Source organism: Athene cunicularia (genome assembly GCF_003259725.1).
Source record: "Athene cunicularia isolate RWA chromosome 3 unlocalized genomic scaffold, athCun1 chr3_part1, whole genome shotgun sequence".
Lineage (NCBI taxonomy): Eukaryota > Metazoa > Chordata > Aves > Strigiformes > Strigidae > Athene > Athene cunicularia.
The window spans coordinates 29,669,672-29,674,531 of NW_020799097.1; the positions used below are offsets into that span (position 1 = coordinate 29,669,672).

Genomic DNA, 4,860 nt, shown 5'->3' on the forward strand with positions numbered 1-4,860 from the left:
CCCCCCCCAAAAAAAAAAAAAAAAAAAAGGAACTAAAATATAGGAACAAACGTAGATTATTCTATTTAATCCTATTATTATCCCATTATTCTGCTAGTATTATTATTATTAAGCATTATTATGACAGAAACATGTTGGCAGAGCCTTTATATTTCAATGACCTTCAAGGACCAAGACTCACCATTTAAAAAAATGGAAGACACTGGTTATAACTGTAAACAAAAAAATAAATCACACTGAAAATATTCTATTGGAATACAAGCTTATATTAACTTCTCAAGAGAGTCCTGTGAAACCTATAAATTGCAAGTGCTCTGATCAGGATATAATTAATAGTAGTTTGCCTTGAATCCAATTATAAGAGGAATAAAAATGTATAGCCAAGAGTAGCATAAAAGTATTTTAGAACGCTGTGACGGCATAGCCAGGCACAATGTTTAAGCATTTTAAGTGAGTACGTGTGCAATGTAACTACCACAGGGACAGAGATGGGTGTAGCTGCACATCATACGAGTAACAAGATTAGCATAAACCATAGAAAATAAGCAGGAAATATTGCTGAATTTAGAAGAATGACTGACAAGACACAAAAAAGCCCCAAGGCAAGTGATATCAGAAGCAGAGACCCTCCTTTTTTAAGTGTGTGTGTGTGTGTGTGTGTGTGTGTGTGTGTGTGTTTAGGTAAAATAGCATAAAACATCAAACATGAAAAGGAAGGGTAGAGAAAAAGGAAAAGGAAAAGACAGGCTTCCTTCAGTAATGACTTCTCTCATCAAAGAGCTCACCAGGCAGATTACCTTGACCTTGAAACTAAGAACTACCAAAGAACATAGCCATCAGCATCAACGATATGGGATCAGGTCCATAGCATTGTATAATCAGAGGTAATTTTTAATGTGCTACAGAGTAACACTATATAGGCATAGTGGGAATAACTAATAATGTATAAAACTATTAGCATGATGTATGTTGTCTATGAATTAATTCTGTAAAGTTTTGTTTTAATTTAATACTGGCCTGACTTATCAGTCTTCTAAACATTCCTATTACAGTGACCTCTGATTCCTTAACTGATATACATGTTTTGTGAAAATGAACAGTATTCAGGTGGCCAGGTGTCATGGTTTAAACTGGAGTTTAAAGCTGTTCCCCCTTGTTCTGTCACTAATCACCTGTGAGAAGAGACCAGCACCAACCTCTCTACAGTCTCCTTTCAGGTAGTTGTAGAGAGTGATGAGGTCTCCCCTCAGCCTTCTCTTCCTCAAGCTTAGACAGTTCCAGCTCCTTCAGTTGCTCATCATAGGGTTTGTTCTCCAGGAGTTCTCTTATGGATTTCTTAGTTATGGATTTCTTAGCAACAACTAAAACCATTAGCAACAACTAAAACCATTAGCAACAACTAAAACCATTAGTGTATTATCAACATTCTTCTCATACCAAATCCCATACTGAATCCAAAACACAGCACTATTCTAACTACTGAGAAGAAAAAATTAACTCTATCCCAGCCAGAAACAGGACACCAAGTGAAGCTTTTAAAGGAACTGCAGTAATGGGAATCCCACATTGTAAATCTGAGTTGCACTAACCAAACAGCAGCCTGCTAAAGTGGGCTGTCATCTCCTGAGTGACCTGGATGTGAGAGGAGCATGATATGCAACAAAATTAGTGTGACTTACCTTCCCAGGTCCTCAAAGAACATAAAGTTCTCCAGTGGCAATATATTCCTTAGTCCCTATTTTCCACACTGCTATCACTGCATCTCTCTGTTGTGACAATACCCATATATAACTGCCATTCCCTGATTTAATTCCCCTCAATCTCCAGAAACACCTGCCACTCCCTATGTACTGTCCTTGTATTTTGCTGATTAGGGATAGCAATTAAACTCAGACACCAAAGTGAAAAGAGCAGGCGTATTTTACTTAAAATAACTAAATAATGTAACAGAATGATAGAGAAAACTTACAGTAAGAAAAGACAGAACATTGCTTAAATAGGAAAATACAGGGTAATGCATCAAATCATTACTACCTGAGAGAGACAATAGTGATTAAGACAGATCCCTCACCACTCACACATGTTCCCATCACCCAGCCCCGCAGTGGCCGGGCAGCCCCGGTTACAGCGAGGGTTTGCAGAGCCTGTCCCGGCAAAGGGGAAATCCTACGCAGGGCATCCACCCACAGGTGAGGCTGCCAAAGTCACTGTGAGCGGGTCCAGCCTTATATAACCCAAAATCAGCAAGCCAGAATAGCTGGCACCTTTGTTTTGAGCAGAAATATCTGGTTTCTTTCTCACATTAGATTCCCCCAGAGCCTGGCGAGGGCTCAGGGGAGAAACTAAGGGAGTTTTCCACGTTATCTAATGGATTTATGAGCAAGGTCACATGCCAGGTCACAGGGCCAGACAACTGTCTCTGTGACCCTGTTATCTTGCCTATACACAAGGAAAGATAAGGAGATATATATATATATATATATATATATATATAAATATATATATTCAAGATAAACATGTTTAGTACAATACTTACTAATCAGTTATCAGTTATAAAATACAGAGGATTCATCTGTAGGTCAACTCTGGCTTGGGCCTATTGTCCAAGACTTAGCCCTTCACCTTGTCCCTGGTATTATGTTTGGTTAAATTTGACTCTACTATAAAAATGTAAAAACAAGGTGGCATGTTTTAGGGAACTGTATCTATAGGTATGTCTACCTTTGTCATTCAGCATATAAATCTTCCCGCAAATAGACCTATTAAAAATATGATTTATTCCGTATGTCAATATATTTTACATTTATGGAATCACAGAAAATTTAGGTTGACAGACCTTTGGGGGTCATATAGTCCTACTCTTTGCTCAGAGCAGGTCAACTTTAAAATCCAAGCTCAGAATCTTGTCTAGTTGAGGTTTGAATATCTCAAAGGTTGGCAGTTCGACAGCCTTTCTGGGAAAATCACTGCAGTGCTTAACAGCACTCACACTACACTGTCAACAATTTATTCCTAATACCTAGTCAGAATTTCCCTTGTTGCAACTTGTGCCAGTTGCCTCTCACTCCATTGCTGTGCACTTCTGAGAAAAGTTTGGTTCTATCTTGTCTATGATCATCCAATAGGGAGATGAAGAAAAGAAACGTATCCCCATTCAGCTTCCTCTAAGTGCTGAGCAGAAGGGACTAATGACTTCACTTGATCTTGTGGCTAATGCAAGCCAATATTAGATGAATCTAGCCTTTATCACCTTCTGATTATATTGATCCACTCCTTCATCTTCCTTAGATGTATCCTGTCAAGCCCTTCGGACATAGAGCAAGACCCTCTTTGACTAAGCAGTTCCTAGTTTGGCATTGCTAGTATTTTCCTCTAAATTTTGCCACTTGGCATATGGACTTGGGAAACTTGAAAACAGGTATTGCAAGTGAAAAACAGAGCAAAGGCACTGAATGTCAGCCACTTCATTCAGCAGGGGGCTCACATTGTCCTTGGTCTCATTTTCTTCTGCTGCTGTACCTACAAAAATGGAATTTATAGGATAGCTTCTGCTTTATGATTGTTTTTCATAAGGACAGTATTTATTTGGAAATTCTCATTGACTGGACTCAACGTTTTATCTAAGTCACTAAACTTTACTATTTACTGGTTAAAACTGTTTGTCCACTATTTTCTGTCTTTAAATATCTTAAATCCATTCTGCAAGGAAGAGCTTCTTCAAATAAGCTCACATAAATTTAACCCTCTTCCTAGCAGATATATGTTCACTTAAAGAATCTGTTCGCAGAGATGGAATTTTCGTGAAAACTGCATTTACTTTTCATCTAGCAAAGGGTCTTTTCTGCACCTGTGGTAAAACGTATTGCTGGCAAGACAGCATTCAAGAATTAAATCCCTATTTCCAGATTATAGATGGACTGTTTTTGGGACTATTAAAAGGCAAATCTTAGAGATGCTTAAGACAGAACTTTCCACCAACATTAAGTAATTTTTTTTTTTTTATGCTGAACTGAAATCACCCCAAGAGCATACTGGTAGTTTTGTTGAAAAGTGGTATAATTTTATTTTTTTTTTCTTTCTGTTTTCAGTTGCCTGATAAGATGAATTGCAAAATGAAAATGTTCATGTGTACAGGGTGATCTGCTACTTTTAAAGTTCATGAAGAAAATCCCAGCTGCACCCAAAATTTAGAGATCAAACTGGGTATGAATTCTTTCAGGTTTTGATTTCTCTTACATGTTCTCTTGTGTTGTTTTTTCCTACCCCCAGATTTTCTTTTTTTTTTTTTTTTCCCCACTCATTCCATAAATACAGTCTGAGTGATGTGCATATCCTGTTGTTTATTTTCTCAATTTCTTCTACAGGTATTCTCAACATTAGGAATTTGAGTGAGTGGTTTATGACAAAACATTTAAAGAGCTCAGCACATGCTGTTTGGTAAAATGAAAAAAAGGAAGAGTAATTTATTTTTTCTGTCTTGATGCAGCTATGAAAAATTATAAAATAAAGAAAATAATATCCATAGCTGAATACCAGAAAAAAAAATCTGCTTGCAATTTTTTTTTTTTTTTCCCCACTCATTCCATAAATACAGTCTGAGTGATGTGCATATCCTGTTGTTTATTTTCTCAATTTCTTCTACAGGTATTCTCAACATTAGGAATTTGAGTGAGTGGTTTATGACAAAACATTTAAAGAGCTCAGCACATGCTGTTTGGTAAAATGAAAAAAAGGAAGAGTAATTTATTTTTTCTGTCTTGATGCAGCTATGAAAAATTATAAAATAAAGAAAATAATATCCATAGCTGAATACCAGAAAAAAAAATCTGCTTGCAATTTTTTTTTTTTTTTTTTTTTTTT

The 4,860-nt window shown here is 36.7% G+C and overlaps 1 protein-coding gene across 2 annotated transcripts in view; it reads right to left on the reverse strand.

Annotated features, from left to right (window-relative positions):
- The window catches only part of EYS (eyes shut homolog), a 1,023,641-nt gene that overhangs the window by 809,682 nt on the left and 209,099 nt on the right, over positions 1–4,860 (reverse strand). The gene's annotated exons all lie outside the window — the stretch shown is intronic.